Source organism: Saimiri boliviensis, chromosome 14, assembly GCF_048565385.1.
Source record: "Saimiri boliviensis isolate mSaiBol1 chromosome 14, mSaiBol1.pri, whole genome shotgun sequence".
Taxonomy (NCBI): Eukaryota; Metazoa; Chordata; class Mammalia; order Primates; family Cebidae; genus Saimiri; species Saimiri boliviensis.
The window spans coordinates 54,042,122-54,061,555 of record NC_133462.1 but is presented as its reverse complement, the minus strand read 5'-3'; the positions used below and the strand labels follow the sequence as shown (position 1 = coordinate 54,061,555).

The window sequence follows — 19,434 nt, the reverse complement described above, 5'->3', positions numbered from 1 at the left end:
AGTGCTGCAATTAAGACCAATGAAACGTGAAGGGGTTTTAGGGAAGTTGAGGAAAGAGGAAACAAGATCCCTCTCCCATCTATGGTTCATATTTGATGAGAATACAGCACCTGATCCTTTTGAGACAAGTAAGGCAGTTGGGCCCATACCCTGTGGATATCAGAGGAACAATTTGGAAGGAATCTGGGTACCGATACTGTCATCAAATCATTTAACTAACTCTCTTTTGTAAGATAATAAATTCCTTAATGTTTACTCTGTTCAAGTTTCTCTTTTTCTGTTAGTTGCAGCTGAAGCCATGTTAACTGTTTTTTTTTTTTTCTCTTGTTTTGTTTTATTTTTTTCGAGATGGAGTGTTGCTCTGTCACCTAGGCTGGAGTGCAGTGGTGCCATCTGGGCTCACTGAAACCTCCACCTCCTGGGTTCAAGCGATTCTCCTGTCTCAGTCTCCCTAGTAGCTGGGATTACAGGCACACATCCCCATGCCTGGCTAACTTTTTTTGTATTTTTAGTAAAGATGGGGTTTCACCATGGAGGCCAGGCTAGTCTCGAACTCCTGATCTCAGGTGATCCACCCACCTTGGCCTCCCAAAGTGCTGGGATTACAAGCGTGAGCCATGGAACCCCGCCCCATTTTAACTGTATTCTAAAAGGATTTTACAGCCTTCTAATATACAGCCTCATGTCCCATCTTGCATTCCTAAACTCCACTCTGCATTCCACAAACGGGATTAATCACTTACTGAAAGTTCTATAATAATTCTTGTCACCTGAGGATAATGTTAAAACTTTTCAGTTTGTGAGAGAGGGCCTTCATTCACCACGTTTCTTTTACAGAACGATTTCTAGCACCCCTCTACCTCACCTCTTGCTTTTCAGCCAGGAAGAACAACTTTTACTTTCTCAAATGTACTGGTTTCTCAATGTTGGGCCACCTTGTTCTTTTTTTTTCTAAAAGACTCATCATCTTCCCTTCCGACTTAACTTACACACATCTTTCTTAACTTAGACATTAGTTATTTGGGGGGAGTCTTCCATTATTGCCCTAAGAATAGGGTAGGCCCTCTTCCTCCCTGTTTCCGTAGACAGTAGGAAACTGTAGCACTCAGCACATTGTCACGTGGCTATAGTATAATCATAATAATTAACTTTGAACAATATTGTGTGGATTCAAATTTTTCTCAGCTATTCACAAGCTGAATGATCTCAAACAAGTATTTATTGTGCCTTATTGTGCTTTGTCTCTAAAATCGAGATAATAATTACACATAGCTCATATGTTACAATGATTGAGGAAGCTAATGTATATGGTATACCTACATATATATAAGCTGTTATAATGCTTGATACCTAATAAGTGCTGTGCTCATGCCCAGTCAAATAATGGGAATTTGAACATATTTATTGAATAAATGAAAAGGAAAGGATCAAAAACATTGTTTTGGTTATTTTCATTACAGAGGCATAACCCCACCCTCAGTTTAGTATTCAGAAAAATGGAAGAGCCCATTTTAACTGCTACTTCAGTGATACTATGGAAAACAATCTTTTAGAAAAATAAAGAAGTTGTAATGAATGACTAAAGAATAATATACTCTCAGACTGAAACAATTTCCCAAGAAATGCAGTAGAATAAACCTTTTGGTTTCTGCCTTTTTTCTTAACTTTGCTTGTGTGTTTTATAAAGTCAACCCAAATTTAAGAAATTGAAATCATGAGGTGTGAATAATGTACTTCTCTCCCCAAACTGCTTTAATTTAATGAATTTTGCCATATGGATGAATTATATATGCATCTAGAGGCTAAAACCCATAAAAACAAGCTTCTTAATTTATTAGTAGGTTTTGTTGTTCATTTTGTATACCATAAAGCAGCAATCAAAGAGTTCTCCAAACAAATTATTTTATGTATTTTGACTAAATCCAGATTTATCTTCTTAAAATGAAGACCTTTGTTGTACTTGTGTTTGTTCTTCATATGTAGTAGAATGACACAGCCTCTTTGGCTTGGAGGTCATGTCTCTTTTTTAAGACACTTGGAGTGACCTCTCATGCTCATCACATCAGTTAGATAAGGAATGCTGTCCAGCCACAGAGTCATGAGATCATGTCCAATGAAGGCATTTAATGATAAATTCACAACTATGAATGAGAACTTTATAGAGCAGTTTCAAGTATTAAGTAGATAAGTAGGTAAGCTTTGTTATATTTTTCAACTGTGAAATTTTATCATTTCTTAAACAGGTCAGGAAGGATAACATTGCCTTTTTAGTGATGGTAGCCTTCAACATCTGCATTAGGACTGTATAGTAATAATATAACATTTATGTTATATAATAACATATAATTATAACATAATATCTAGGACCATGATTGCAGACATTTATGTGTTATGAAAGTGTCCTAATCACAAAAACGTTCAATTTAAAAATGAAAGGAAATGAATCTATGCTATGCTTTGCTTCATCTTTATCTGAGCTAGTTACAAACAAACCTTTAAAAAATAAGCTTTTAATTTGGAAATAATTTTAGATTTACAGAAAAGTTGCAAAGACAATAAGGAAAGTTCCCATTTACTCTTCACTCGGCTTCCTCAGATATTAACATTTGCCAAGGGTACGTTTGTTAAAACTAAGAAGTAACCACTGGTGCAATGCTATTAACTAAATTACAGCCTTTATTTAAATGTTGCCCATTTTTACAGCATCGTTCTTTTCCTGCTAGAGCATCCAATCTAAGATTTATTTATTTATTATGTGTCTTCGGTCCCCTAGGATTTGTGACAGTTTTCTGTCTTTTTTCTTTTGGAGACTGCTCATTGCCACTATTAGTTTCATGATCCTCTGAGATGTTATTGACAGCAAAATAGCATGCAAATTTATCCTAACTAAAAAGCTTATTTGATCCAAGAGCCTGATTTTAAGAATTTGAAAGAAAAAAATTACTATATTTTCTCAGTTCTAAACATTTTACTAAAATGGCAATTGCATTCTTTCAACATGGAATTAATGTTGATGAGAAGCAAACATCTAAATTTAAAAAAACATAGTTTTGTTGAAGGAGGTAATAGACAATAAAAGTGTATTTATTATTTAAAAAATCTCAAACTTTCTCAGTAATGGTACTTTATCTTTACTTCATTACTAATATTTAGCTTTTATTCTTTTTTAAAGCATGTGCCAATGATAGTATCTCATTAATAATAAGAACTCATCTAATTTTAGCTTGATCTTCCCCCGACTAGTTTTTATTGCATTAAATTATCATAAAGAGACAACATAATGCAAAAGGTAATAAATCTATAAGGTTTCCCTAAGATTTCCCATAAGACTGATCAACCCAAATGTGCTCTTTATTTTATGCCATGAAATGACATACTGTGTCAAGAACTGAATTTTGTCATACATGAGACATAAAACTATTTTTCTATCTCTATAAATTGGGCATGAACTAAAAAAGTATGCCCATAAACTGATCATTTGAAAACATACAGTTAATTTTCCCTGGAACAGTTTCTCATATAAAAGAAAGGCAACTGTCTTTTTCTTTAATGTCTAGCTTTATCAGGTCAGGAGCTATATTCTCGGAATGAATAAGGGAATTTCTGTTGTATCTACTAGTTTCATTTAAAGAGATAAGTAGGTAATATTGGAAGCATTTTTGTAGACCTGTGTCCATGACTGAAATATCATTCATTCCTACCTTAGACTGTACCTCAAGATTGAGGCTCTGAATGCTATCTGGAATTAAAATTGTTTACATTAAGGTTAAAAATCAATAAAAGAAATGTTTGAAATGAAAACCAGACCAGTAATAAGTAATTTTACTTAGATCCACTCTCCAAATGTTGCTAAATGCCTTGTAAATGTTGCTGTTGTTTTAATGATTCAATTAAGTCAAACCAGTTTTATTTAATTCATACATGGAGTGTTAATGTGCTATGTGAATGCCCAAGATAGAATTGGACACCACAAGGTCTTTAGGAGCCATACTTCTGAGTATTAAGAAGGTGGTAAGTTTAGCATAGATTCCAGATCAGCATTAGGTGTTCTTTTGACATCTGGGAATCAGGCAATCAACCGGAAAAGTAGTAAAGTGAGTATGAACTTGAAAGAGACCATGTCTTTTATCCAACTGTGAAAAACTTTCTTTGTACAATTATTATACTTAAGAAACAGATGGTAGATCTGTATCAGTGAGGGGTTTCAGAAGTACTTTTCTGGATGATTGCCAAGAACCTGGATTCCTGAGAATTGCATGGCACTGGACTAACACTGAGCAGTTTAGTGAAGTGAGGCCTGGCATTCAGAACCCGGGGGAGGTAGTCGTTCCTGGTGCCTTGCACAGAGATAGAGTCTCAGGTGATGGGTCATTGGAAAATCACTTCTTGAGAGTTGGTATCTTTATTTTGAGTTGGTATCTTTTTGAGAGTTGGTCACTCATAAGCCTTGCTTTTGATAACATTTCTTTAAATTCCTCCAATGAACAAGGGGAAGTGCAAAAAGAATACAATAAAATACAGCATTGAATGTAATAAGCATATTCACGTTCAGTGGCACACTAAATACTGAAATGGGGGAGCATAACTCAGATTCTTTTCTTCTTTGCTCAGCACAAGTTGCATAATCATAGAAGATTTATGTAGAAATCAGAAATCGAGATTAACAGGGTGGGCATATTAATCCCAGAACTTTGGGAGGCCAAGGTGGGTGGATCACCTGAGGTCAGGAGTTCAAGACCAGTCTGGCCAACATGAGGAAATCCTGTCTCTACTAAAAATACAAAAAATTAGCTGGGCATGGTAGCAGGTGCCTGTAATCCCAGCTACTCAGGAGCCTGAGGCAGGAGATTCACTTGAACTGGAAAGGCAGAAGTTTCAGTGAGCTGAGATCAGGCCATTGCACTCCAGCCTGGGCATGGGCAACAGGAGCAAAACTCCATTAAAAAAAAATAATAATAATTAATTAAAGGGGGGGGAGTAGGCATATTTAGACTCTTATCCTATTCACAATTAACAATAAAATAAGATTTGTATGCCAACTAAAAGAATGAATGACTCGGCCCTCATAACCTCTTAAATTAGTTTTATCTATCACTGGATTTCTGAATCTCTTTTGAAAATTACTGCCATTGATGGTCACTGAGTGAAAAAAGCAGAAGGATAGACTGGTGTTAACTGTAATGAAGATTTATCCAACATTACCTGTGGACCTGCTATCCATTTTACAAAGCTTCCTGCATGTATTACTTTAATCCTTGTTATCAACTCATGTATACACTAGTTTTTATGATTATGGCTCTAAAGACAAGGAGACTAAACCTCACAAATATCATTTAACCTGTACAAGACCTTAGTTGGCTGAGCTAGGATTCAAAACTAGGTCATTCAGAGTACAGTATACAGTTCAGCTCTTTTTTCCACATAGGGAATGGTATTTCCAGGTACAGTTTTGTATTTTGTTCTTTATTGCATGAACATACATGTAGACACATATGAAAATTCAAAAGCACATGAAAATGCCAAGAGGAAATGCAATACCATCTTATGAAATGAGAAATTACACATATCCTACAATGAGTTTCAAAATTATGTTGCTCAAAGTATTGTTACTGTGGGACCATAGGCACAAACTACTGAGAGTAAATCCAAAAATGTTTATTTTCCTTCTATAAACTACTGTGGAGCATACAAGGGATGCTGATTTCACCAGTGCCTTTAAGAAGAACAAATCAAATTAAAAAGTCAAAATGCCGGAAAGTGATAATCCAAAAGGTGATAACAATAATTACCACCATTTATAGAATTTTTTTGTTGTTGTTCATTCAAGGTTTCTATTTTTATTCAACTATAAGCAAACAGCAGAAGTAACCCAATATTCAGCAACTCCAGATCAGCTTTTCTTACCCCCATGAAGAACTATCAGTTTAACAGCTACAGATGTAAGGATTCGTAATAAGCTGTAAACTAGCCCTGCTGCCTGCCTAGATGGCCATACCTCCACCACAGCAAAGCCACTCTCCTGACTGGTTTTTTCAGGACCGCTCTTTAAAGGGACCAGAGCGAGATACTGACGTCTATTAAGGCATCTGAGATGCACTGTGTTGGGGTTTAGCCTCCATGCCAGCCTCTGGTGTCTAGGTGAGCAACAGTACCATAAAAACAGTTGCATACAATTCTGGTCTCACGATCACAAAGGCAGAGGGGCGACCAATCCTTTTCCTTTTGTTATCATTGTTATTGGTAACCTCCCTTAGAGGTTATTTGATGCTCTGCTCTATTACTGTAGAATGGGTCTTCCCCGCCCCCACGCCACCCATTTTTTTTTTTCTTTTTTAAATTCTGGATCCTATTTTCATATTAATTTGATGACCCCATCACAGTACCAAAATATCCCACAAAATGGAGTTTGAGTTTGGTCAAAGCATAACCCAGAGTGAGTGAGTGCCTAGAACTACAAAGGCCAGGCAGCAGGAAACGTTACCCTAAACCATCTGATCGCTCAGGTTTTGCCTGTGCACAGGGGAGAGGGAAGAGGAGAAATCTATTATACACTCAACACTGAACTGGAGAACGCGCTGAAGGCCTCTGGGCAGGTGAGGTCCCCAAGCTGCCCCCGACGCCCCAGACAGCTGCCCGTGCAGTTGGGCACACACGGTCGTCCCACTCGGCCTGGCAGCGCGTGCTGGCCACCGGGGCCCGAACTCGTACTTCTGATGAAAAGACGCCATTTTGAATTTGTCCCAGTGGCCTCCAGACCCGTCCTGGGGACGGCCTCTTCACACTTCAGCAGCTCGTCCTGCCTGTACATCAGCGGACAGCAGCGGAGGCCTGTGCCTGCGGGAGGCCCGGGCACAGGGAGTCGGAGAGGGCTGTGCGTTGCTGATGCCGCTGCCCTCCATGCTGACCACCGGGAAACGGCGCCCTTCCTGCCGGGAGCGCCCAGGTCCGTCGGGACCCAGTGTAGCGGTGCCTTGAATCGAGACCACCCCATGACACGCTGGCGGGTCTGTTCACCCAGGTGGGCGTCAGCATTTTGCCCAGCTCGCTCCTCTACCTCCTGCAGGCTAAGCGCCCGGGCCGCTCGCTGAGGTCCCGCGGGTGGCTGTGCAGCGCAGGGCAGGCGGCAGGGCGGCGGGGCCGGGCGCGGGCGCAGGGCAGGCGGGAGGGCGGCGGGGCCGGGCGCGGGCGCAGGGCAGGCGGGAGGGCGGCGGGGCCGGGCGCGGGCGCGGGCGCAGGGCAGGCGGGAGGGCGGCGGGGCCGGGCGCAGGGCAGGCGGGAGGGCGGCGGGGCCGGGCGCGGGCGCAGGGCAGGCGGGAGGGCGGCGGGGCCGGGCGCGGGCGCAGGGCAGGCGGGAGGGCGGCGGGGCCGGGCGCGGGCGCAGGCGGGAGGGCGGCGGGGCCGGGCGCGGGCGCAGGGCAGGCGGAAGGGCAGCGGGGCGGGCCAGGCGCGGGCGCAGGCGGGAGGGCGGCGGGGCCAGGCGCGGGCGCAGGGCAGGCGGGAGGGCGGAGGGGCCAGACGCAGGCACAGGGCAGGCGCAGGCGGAGGCAGGAGGGCGGAGGGGTCGGGCGCAGGCGCAGCAGCTCGGAGGCCTACGCCATCTGGCCAGTCGGGGAGGGGCGGGCTCATTTATAGAGTTTTAAAACTAGTGCTAAAGGCTTCACAAACTGTTTTGTTTAACAGACACAACGTTGGTAGGCCAAGGCGGGCAGATTATCTGAGGTCGGGAGTTCGATACCGGCACGGACAACATGATGAAACCCTGTCTTTACAAAAAATATGAAAATTAGCCGTGCTGATTTTACAGCTTGCACCTGTAGTCCCAGCTGCTCAGGAGGCTGAGGCAGGCGAGAGAATCGCTTGAACCCGGGAGGTTGCAGTGAGCTGAGGTCACGCCGCTGCACTCCAGCCTGGGCCACAGAGCAAAACTCCGTCTCAAAAAAGCCAGGACAGCCCAATAAGTATGTACAACAGGCTCCTTTTAACTGAAGAGGCGTGATGCAAAGTTATATAATGTTCAGAGAAATTGACGTAAAGTTAGTAGTAAAGAGTTTGGAATCGCCTGTTAAACTATTTTAACAGGAAAAGGACTCATCAGTACATTTTATAAGTAGATCAATGTGGCAGTATCTAGCATGCATGGGGAAGGGATGGAGGAAGTTGTCAGTTTAGAAACTGAGTATAAACGTTATTGAATATAGGACAGGATAAGTACCTGGACCAGGGTAAAGGCAACGAAAAAGAAAATAAAGCCACAGACCAAAGATATTAGGAATTCAAAGACTAGGTACCAAAATTCAGCAGAATGATGTGAAGTGGATGCTCTGAATCTTCTACTCCCAGCAGGCAGCATTATGGAATTAGGAGGAAATGCAGGAGCTTTGGATTCTGGTAGACCTGGGATTGAGCTTTTAGACTGTTACTCTGTTTGAAGCAATTTATTTAAACCATCTGTGTCTTCCTTTTGTCCTTTGTAAAACAAGAATAGTACTGCTTATCACATAGAGATATTGTGAGGATTACGTAAGATAATGTATCAAATAGTAGGTATTTGATAAATGTTCCTTGTTTACTAAAGATAGAGAAACCATATTCTGATGTATAAAGGCATGAAGAGCTGACCCAATATGAATTTTCCCAAAGAAGTTAAATGAAAAGGATCTCATGATCCTTTTCAGGATTTATTATTTATGAATGTTAATATATTATTTTAATATTTTCTATTTTATGAAATAATCATTTAGTCAAAACATAAGATAATTGGTAGGAATACAGAGCATGAAAAGTGGTTACCAACCAGGGCTATTGGGTATCAGGGAGTGTGACAAGACAGCGAAATGTTTCTACACATGTATGTTTCTTCAGGCATTATCTTTCATGAGACTATCAAGTGCGTATTTGGGAAGCCATTTGCTTACAAAGGGTGCAATGGGATGTTTCCTAGTGGTAGGGTCATATTTCATATGTGATGCTAATGCCTCTGAACAAATAGGAAATATCCTTGCCTGGATTATATTTTATTATTTCGTTATCTAGAGTTAAAAGGAATGTGAGTTCTATTTACAGATAGACACTTTGTCTTAGTTTTTTTTCTTTGTGCTCCATTTTTTCCAAGTTTCATGATGTCATGAATTAATGAAGTTTAATTGCTGGCCAAATGAACAGTGACTTTTTATGTTTTTAAGTCTAAGATTGGGTTTAACTTATTTTTGTCATTAAAATATCATTTGTGAGTGCTTTTCAAAATGAAGTGCTTCTGAAATAAAACACGTAATAAAACTAACCTTACTTTTGAAATACATTTTTATTGAAGCAAACACAAGTCAGTCAGAAATTCAGCATTTTGCCGCAGTTAAATGTATAGTCAGGCAGCTTCAACGTCAGCTAGAGAAGTTGTGGTTTTAACCCTGAGATAGGGCTGATTATGCTGGTGCTATGGCAACCTATTGCACCATTTGGTAGTGCCTGTGTGCTTAACCGCACGATCTGCACCTCTTCCTTTCCTATAAAGACTCAGAATTAAGAAAAACAGAAGTACACCGAAGAGAAGAAACCACAAGAGCAGTAAAGACACTGCTGCTAGCTTTTAGCTGTGCAAACTGCAGTCTTACGAGAACAACACATTGAAAACCTCTTCGATATGAAAGTGTACCTTTTCCCATTATGCCTAGGTTCCTTTAATGATTCTGAAAGTAAACCAAGTGTTTCTGTTCAGAGTTTTCATTAAAGGGAAATAAGAAATAAGCAGTGCATTGATCAGCCTTTGCTTTTCTTATCCTCAGCTTTAGGAGTAGGAAGCTTTTGTGCAGCCCCAGGGGACATTTGATTGTGAGATGGGAGACTCGTTTCTATTGGGTAGATTCCCTATAATCTAGCATTTATTTTCTGTTAATTTTTTACTATCTCGTAGTCAGTTCACAGACACAAAAAGTACAATTTCAATTTCCCTCCTGGCTCATTTAGAAAGGGTTGTGGTTGGTGCTGTAAACACGTTTGTACAGAACTAGATTAAATTCACAGACACTGTCCTAGACTGTTTGGTTTCTATGGGGAACTTCATTCACCTATCCTTTCTCTCCACTTCTTTTACAAGGTATAGGTTGATCAGCAGAAGCTTTTGTTTTGTTTTGTTTCAAAGCACAGACATAATAATAAGATAGCATTTTTTATCATGTTCTACTATTTTTCCTTCCTTAAAGATTTGGGTGACAAATACGGAAGGACAGACAAGTTCCTGCTAACGTTTTCATTACCCATTGGCCTGTTCACTTTTCCTCCCGTTTTTTTGAAACATAAAAATCTTCCCCTTTTGCAGTCATTGTTCAGCAATTTGTACTTTTTGACAATAAATTTTAATGTGTGCTACTCTGAATCCCATTTTGATGGTTATGCATAGTATTTTACTCATTTTTGAGTCCCTAAGAGCTCTTTAGCACAAATACTGGATTTAGCATTAAATATGTTTTCCTTGTAACACAGTGTAGTTGAACAGCATGGGGCGTTTTAGAGTCAGATAGGTCTGCATTTAAATCTAGACTCATTTTGCTGCAAGCTTTTTAGCCTTGCATACATGTATTTATGATTTTGAACCTTCATCTGTGAAAAGGAGAGAATACTATCTATCTTGTAGGATTTCTATAATGATTAGATAGAATAATATGTAACAGTATTTGGGACAATGCCATCCACATAGTAGCTGCTTATTAAATAGTAAAATACTCTTGATCGGACTAAATACACTAATAAAAGTTTTCACCACTTACGCAAACTTGTTTTGATGATTCTTTTTTCTTCAGGGATGATCATAACCTCTCTGAGAAGAAGCAAAGAGCTACAAAAACATATAGTTACTAAGGGATTAATATAATCAAATGGTTTTTGCTACCTTAAGTATATTGTATAAATCAGTTGCACCCTGGATTTAGATAATTGAAAACAGACATTTTCATAAGAAGCAAAAAGACAATTAATATGGGAATAAACTTATTTTGGAAAATGTTTAAAAAAGAGAATACGGGTAAGGAAGCATGTGTCTCAGTCATTCTTAACCCTTGTTTCCATCATAATCACCATTGGAGCTTTAAGAAAATACCAGTGCACAGATCACATTACCCCACAAATCTACTAAATGAGATTTTCAGAGTTGCAGTCCAAAAATATGCACCTTTAATCTAATGCCCAGCCAGGATTAATACAAACAAAGGATTGATATTTTATATTTTATCTTACTCAGGATAATAATACTGGTTACACACACACACAAATATACACAACGGATTACAAGCCAGAATTTCGTAAACTATGTTCTCAGAAGCACTGTAGTTACATGGTACTCATGTCCTATAGTATGTCCAGGGAAAAAAAATGGGTTTGTGGCAAGTATTTTTAGGAGATCCTGAGCTAAATGAAGTGACTTGAGTTTTAATATTTTAACACACTTTATAAATATCTCCAAATGGCATGTAGCATGAATTACTTCTGAAACAAATTTGACTATGAGACATTTAAAGGCACACAGTTCTAAATCGAAGACTTCAATTTGACCATACTCACACAGGAAATGATAATCGTTTTCCTCCTGACTTGTAGATAACTATTTTAAGACAGAAAAAAAGCAGTGTAACTAATTGTTCTTGGATGGTTATCTAGCAGCCTTCATTAATGTTTATCATTAATTGTTTAGTTAATCAACATGAAATATACAACATGATATTTTAAGCCAAATATATCTACAAATGCATTCCCAGTTTTAGAGGTGTAGAGGTATGCAAACTCATATATATTCACAAGCACACAATATTATTTTAAACATTGGACACCATAATTCCTTGGGATATAGCTAGATATGATTGCTATCTTTAAAGATTATACATTTTTTGATTTAATTCCTCTCATAGTCCAAAATATTTGCTTTCTTTATCCTCAATTCTGCTTTACATACTGATATTTTTTTATTATTTACATTATTATTTAATACGTGTGTGTATGATTTGAAAGTTTAAATAGGACTGTAAGGCATAGAATAAGTGAGAACAGCCTTTTGCTCCTCCCCATACCCTTCCCTTGATATTTTGTGATTTTTAAATGTTATCTTTTATTGTAGTGCTGTTTCTTTCTTTTTTAAAAAACAAAAAAGATTTTAGCCAGTATCTATTGACTTCTTCTCTTGGTCTTGAAATGTTGCTTTTTATAACCTCATTCTCTCTGTTCAGAAAGGCAGTGCTGTTTCATTTCTGAGAATGCTCATTGTAGTTGGTTATCCTTCCTTTTGCTCCTTGCATGGCCTTTTTCTCCCAAGTCCCTCCTTTGTTTATTTCAGCTCTATCTTCCTTTCTTATTAGAGGCATTGGTCTAGCGTTTCCTGGATGTCCATTTGTGTTTAATAAAAGGCCTCGATACAGGAATGTTGACATCTCTGGACATCAGTAGAGCTCATAAATTCAAGTGCCCTAACTAGATTTAATGAAATCAGAAAGGCACTGAACTGGCTGAGTCTTAATTTCATTAGGTCTTATCTTATCTATCGAATAAATTGCATGTCAATAATCACTAAAATCTTTTGCTTCTGTCTGAGTAGAAATCTTTGGAATTATTTTCTGGTGATAAGCAGAAAGTGCTTTACTCATGAGATTCCAAACATAATATTAATATACCCATATTTTAACATAAGGTCTACATGAAGAAGAAGAAAATTATTAAATAGGTAACTACTTCTAATCTAAAACTTTCCCCATGTGAGACTGTGAGCAATTTACTAAACTCTTTTTGGTCCCAGTTTCATTCCCTGTAAAATACGATAAATAATGGCTATCTCATTGGTTTGCTGGGATGTATATATATATATATATATATATATATATATATATATATATATATATTTTTTTTCCTTTAAACAAATACACACACATACACACACACACATGCACACACACATATATACATATGCCGAGAGAGAGAGAGAGAGAGAGAGAGAGAGAGAGAGAGAGAGAGAGAGGTGTATAGTGTCTGCTACATAGCATTTCAATAAACTGTTGCTATTATTATTAATAACAATATATATTTACTGATAAGCTAATGGAGGGTAGAAAAAACTGTTTCCTGTGGTTCTCTGAAATCATAATAACTGGTTTGTCACTGCCCAGAGTGCTTACTCCATAAATACTTCATAATTTAATATGATTTGTTACTGTGGACTGAATAGCAGATTTCCAGAATAAATAAAAGTATAATTATCTTATTTTTATTGTGTACTTTATTATGATCATGCATTGCTAAGAAAGGAAAGCCAATACATCTCTGTTTTAGCTGACCTTATTTTTTATCTTAATTTGCTTTTTCTGCTTTTGTACAGCCTTTGTGTTTATGGAGGTCAGGTATGCATTCTTAACCTTCAAAACATGCTATCATTCATTTTAGGGCGGTTGCTGAGAATAAGTATTTATTTCATCTACTCTATTTTACCTTTCTGCCCTTGTGCTTTTCCCAGATTTGCAGAAATAGACAGGTTTAAATTCTCTAGGAAGTAGCATCCCATTTTTTTTTTTGGAGTGGGGAGAGAACAGATGCTGTTTAAAGCCCAAGGATGCCTTTTGAAATGCCATTTTCAGTCAAATTGATTCCGAGTTTTTGCTGAAATCTCTGATCGGGGACTTAGGGGTGTGACTTCAAGGTAACTTTGATTTGTGATCATTTAAACATTTTGAGTTGTGAAAGAAACATATTGGGAAAGGTAAATTCGGTAACTGTACATGTGTTAGAATAACACAGCTTTGAAGATCAAGTGTTCTGTTATCTACATTTTCATCTGTTTAGTGTATCTAGTCAATTCCACTGGTGATTCACAACAGGATTATAATGGGAAAAAGAGCTCTTAGATAATTTACAGATTTTCAGTGCTATGGTGCCACCTACTGAAATATTACTAAATACTTATTTTACTAAATAATGAAAACACAAGACATTTAAGTTTTTAAAAATGTAGAAAATTTCATCCCTAGAAGATAAAAGTCAAAGTGTAGAATGTAGAAACTGTAATATGTAGAAATACTAGCTCTATTACTATGCTTTATTTTATATTTATTTGTTGTGTTCATAAAATTTGAGAGAAAGCTCAATGAAGTTCATACTTTGAGAAATAGTGATGTCTTCTCTTCATTGTCACACACATATATATGTGCCCTCTTAATTTCTATTGCTGTTTCACATATTTTTATTTACCATTTTCCATACCTTCCCAGTATTGTTAATAAAAAATGTTTACATATATTGTAGTGCCACTTATATTAAACAGTCTCCAAGAATTAAATAAATATTTATTGTACATTAGTTATTAAGTACTGTATGCAAAAATGTTGCTTTTCCCAGATCTATTTGACTCAGTTTACTCAGAATATATTGTTGCTTTTAAGTAATACAGAAACTAGGGTAGAGAACAAGGCTGTCCACATACATAAAACAACTTAGATAACGACATCAGTTCATTTGTTTTGCACTGGACAAGCAGATTAATATGTAACCATCTACTCCAGTATAAACGGATAGGTCATGAAATCGTTAAATATATTATACAACTAATCTTTGTTTGTTTCGTTTTTGAGACAGACTCTCACTCTGTCACCCAGGCTAGAGTGCAGTGGCACCATCACCTACACTACAGCCTCAGTCCGCACTGCTGGGTTTAGCCTCCCAAGTAGCTGGGACTACAGGTGTGCACCACCATTCCTGACTAATTTTTGTATTTTTAATAGAGACTAGGTTTTGCATATTGCCCAGGCTGGTCTTGAACTCCCAGGCTCAGCAATCTACCTGCCCTACCCTCCCAAAGTGCTGAAATTACAGGTGTGCACCACTGCGTATGGCCACAACCAATCTCATTAGGTCTTTTTGCCTATCAGTGAAGACTCAGAACAGTAGCCTCTATCTATGATTTTGGTAATGTTTAATATTGTTTGCATATGTGAAGTGCAACAGACAATTGAAGTCATTGCTTGTGTAATTTAGGAAGAATTACAATATAGGATAGAGACATTAATAAATTATTGCAGATATCTGATTGTATAGTTTTCTCTAAATAATTAAGTACTGGCTGGGCGCAAGGGCTTATGCCTGTAATCCCAGCACTTTGAGAGGCTGAGGTGGGAAGATCACAAGGTTACAAGTTCGAGACCAGCCTGGCCAATATGGTGAAACCCTATCTCTACTAAAAAAAAAAAAAAAAAAAAAAAAAAAAAAAAAAAAAAAAAATTAGCCGGGTGTGGTGGAGCATTCCTATAATCCCAGCTACTCAGGAGATTGAGGCAGGACAATCACTGAAAGTTGGGAGGCGAAGCTACAGTGAGTCAAGATCACACCACTGCACTCCAGCCTAAGCAACAGAGTGAGGCTCCGTCTTATAAATAAATAAATAAATAAAATAATCAAGTACCTTCACCTACCCTCTGCCTTATTTAATATATAAAGGCATTCTCCACAGAAGTATTTGTTAATGTGCTGCTTATATTGATGTAAAAATCATCACATGACTTTGAGGGGGTGGGGCATGTCTTTTAGATGTTATTACGTAGGTGTTCTAACTAAGCTATTTTATATAGGTCACCTTTAGTGTGTTCCTACTTTAAGACTGGTAAAATTTTTAACATTAAAAAATTGGAAAAAAAATAGGTTTATGTAATCTAGTGCACACGGCTTATTGAAATTGATGTGTTGCTTTAAGTGGCATCACTCCAGTGTCTACATTACTTCCTTAAGGGCATGGGCTTAAATTTTGCAGTGGTTTTTAATTTAAATTTTTATTGTAAATTGCTTCTATGTGTTTTATCCAGGGATGAAAACACTTTTATGTCATTTATCATGTTGACTAAAAGTGTTACCAAAACTGAAAATCTATTTATAGGAATTTTATGACCATGAGAAGAAGTCTTAGTCTTACCCTAAGACTAAACAGTGGTGCTGAAGTCTTGAAATTTTCTCTTAAAAAGATAAAATGGTGTTTTTGTGTGTGTGTGTGTGTGTGTGTGTGTGTGTGCCTGTGTGCATATTTGAAATAGTATATAAAAATAAAACATAGATTACAATGTTTTAGTGTAGGCTAAAAGTTACTCAGTGGAGGAATTTAGAGTCGTATCCAGTGTGAATGGCTGTACAAGCAAACACATATTCTTCTGAAGGGGTGTTTATGGGGAGTAAGCATGAACATAGAAGAAAGGAAAATGTTAGGTCTTTAGATGTGACGATGTTTTCAAAGGATATTAAATTTTGCTGAATTAAAGATGAAAATATTTGACAAAATTTTGAATGGAGAGATGATGAGATCAGAAAGAACACATATATGTATGCCCATTATTCTGTTCTCTAGCTCCAGAAACCTTTTAACATCTAAACAAAAAGTCTGTAAATTTTAATAATCGTGCTTGACATTAGCACAGTTTGGTTGACTTTCCTGTCAAAATAATATCTTGTAATAAATTAAATTGACACACCTCTGAATTTTCTCTAATATTTGTTTGTACCATAATAGAGCAATCACTCAGCAAAGTATGATTTAATCTGCCTATTTGTAGAGTCAAGGTTATTTTAGCATTTGTAACACTACTAGTAATACACTTGTAGTCAAAGATGCATTTTTACTTAGCTTACGCGTTTTTAATAAACACTTTCCCTAAAATAATTTTAATGCTTAAAATTTCACATGAAGAGGAAAGGCATGAGGACAAGCTGATGGGAGAAGAGGGATTCCTGAAGAGGCAGCACTGGCCTGTGAAGTCAGAGAGGTTCAGGTTCAAATCTGGCTCACATGTACTAGGCTGGCCTTGTGAACTTGGTCAAGACACTTGACATTTCTAAACTTTTTAGGTTATTGTGATGCTTAACACAGAAAATAGAGGCCAGGCGTGGTGGCTCACAACTGTAATCCCAGCACTTTGGGAGGCCTAGGCGGGCTGATCACGAGGTCAAGAGATCGAGACCGTCCTGACCAACATGGTGAAATCCCGTCTCTGCTAAAAATACAAAAAAATTAGCTGGACTTGGTGGTTCACACCTGTAATCCCAGCTACTTGGGAGGCTGAGGCAAGAGAATTGCTTGAACCCAGGAGGCAGAGATTGCAATGAGCTGAGATTGCGCCACTGCACTACACGAGGCACTATACTATCATTTCTGAATTCTTTATAAAAGTAAATCACTAGAAATAGTCTTCTTCATTTTGGTAATACACCTCTTGTCCATTGTTTCAGAAGTTAGATTAAAATACTATACATCATGTGTTTCTTTTTAAAAACTTACTGCTTTTGGACCGCATGAAATTTCATTAATCTCTCTGAGACGTGGAACACATATGTAGTCTGATGAATAGCGTACCGGTTGGAAACATTTCTAGTATATTTACTCAGGTATTCACAGTTCTTTTGTTAAAAAAGAAATAGCTTCACATAGTGTTCCAGCATTTCCTGCTCATTTCTTTACTAAACAGATAATGAATTATAACTTCCTTTTATGAAACTCTCTATATAGTTGGTGTTACACATTTTGGTGGCAAGAAGGTAGTAAATCAGAACAAGAGAATATAGTGGTCTGTAATTCAGTGGTGCAGGTAACATTAACAGTCCCCTTTTCTCTGTCATCCAGCTTACTTTCCGATTTCTCTTCCGTATTAACTGATCCAATGGCTTCCATCATCCTGAGGAAAACTTCAACCTCCTTATCACGGCCTAGAATGCTTGCTTCTTGGCCCTTGTCCTAAAGCTGTTATCATCAGATCTGTTTGATTTCTCCTTTGCACATACTCTTGCTTAAAAGCATCCAACAATGACTTATCAATCACTCCTCATGCACAAGACTCTTGGCTATGGCTGCTTCTCCTCTCCTTCTCTTCCTCATCTTATTATGTGATTCATGCAGATGTTGATGGGAGGAGTTTTGATGATTAGTCTTAAGATGAATCAGTCATTCATCCATGGCTGAAATGCCTTTGCAGGTGACTGGATATAAGTGTTTTACGGATTATGAGCTTTTCCAGAGCAAGGATCATCCTTTTTTATCATGTTGGAACCTAGTCTGTAACAGCATGCCAGCACAAAAGTATATGTTTCTTGAACCTAAGTGAACCAAATTAACTTGTTTCAAGTTCCAAGGAATTAGGTGCTTGTATGAGAAGGTGCATAGCAACATAATTTTAGATGTTTAAGAGCTCCTATGTTTTTCAGACAAAGAGGAGATATGTGTTGTACAAAATATGTTCACACACTCAAAAGCAATTTGAATATTTTAAATTTGGTGATATATTGTGTGCTTCACAAATAATGAAGGACACTTTTCCTTTCATTTCAAACATGACAGCTATTAGTTATTGCTATGCAAGTATTTTTTCGTATTACCTCGGTTGCAAATCAACACAATTCCAATACTTTAATTTAGAAGGAAACAAGAACAAATAAGAAGGGAGGGAACGCTATTAGCAGGAAAATAAACATAACAACAATTTACATGAAACAGATAGAAACTGAACAACAAAAGGGACAAAAATACAAACGATATAAATTAAAAACAATATTTAGGGTATGAATTATTAAGAGAAATAGAGAAATATGAGAAAATAAATGTTAGTAATTACATATCACCCATCAATGATATAAAAATATGTATAACAAAAATACATTTTACTTCAAAGAATAAGCCAGGGAATGTCATTGAAGAATACTGGGTAATGCTCCTTTGATGGCAACTCTGAAGGAAGAAAATGTTTTCACATCAGTGTTTGTGCTCAGAAAATAAAATATAGAGGCAGGAAGTCACCTTAAATACCAGCTAATTCATTCTTCCATTCGATCTCTGATTCCCTGTAACGACGTCAGTTTGCTGTCATTTGGAAAAGAACTCTACAATATTTTAAATCGTCATTTACTAAGATGAGGGATGAAAACGTTACACTTCACTGTAGACTGAATCCAGTTCCTATCATGCCAAGAAAGCTGCTCTTTTCAACGTTTCCACAAACCCAGATGATAAATCCAGTTGACCCATGTTAATCCCCCATGTTTATCCCCATATTATTTGATTCAATCATTTTTTTCTTGAAATATCCTCTACTTGGGTATTTTGAGTATTCTTGTTGGCTACAATTTTCCTCCTACTTAAGAAATTCGGTTACTTTTGCTGACTCTCTCCTTAATATTCACTGAACTTCAGGATTCTATCTTGGACACTTCTCTTTTATGTAGTTTGATGATCTCCCTCACCTGCATAGCTGCAAAATGTATCTATTTGGTGATCTATAGCCTCAGCCCAGATGTATATCATGAGCTACAAACCTCTATGTTCAAATACTATTAAACATTTTCACATGGAATCTCAAGCAAATTCCAATTCGCCTCTCCCAACTTACTATTGATTACTTCTTAAATTCAGCAAAACCACAACTCACTAGCATGTTAAAATATCAA

The 19,434-nt window shown here is 37.7% G+C and overlaps 1 protein-coding gene across 8 annotated transcripts in view; it reads left to right on the top strand.

The window, feature by feature from the left end:
• Positions 1–19,434, top strand: part of PTPRC (protein tyrosine phosphatase receptor type C) — a 121,505-nt gene that overhangs the window by 33,030 nt on the left and 69,041 nt on the right. The gene's annotated exons all lie outside the window — the stretch shown is intronic.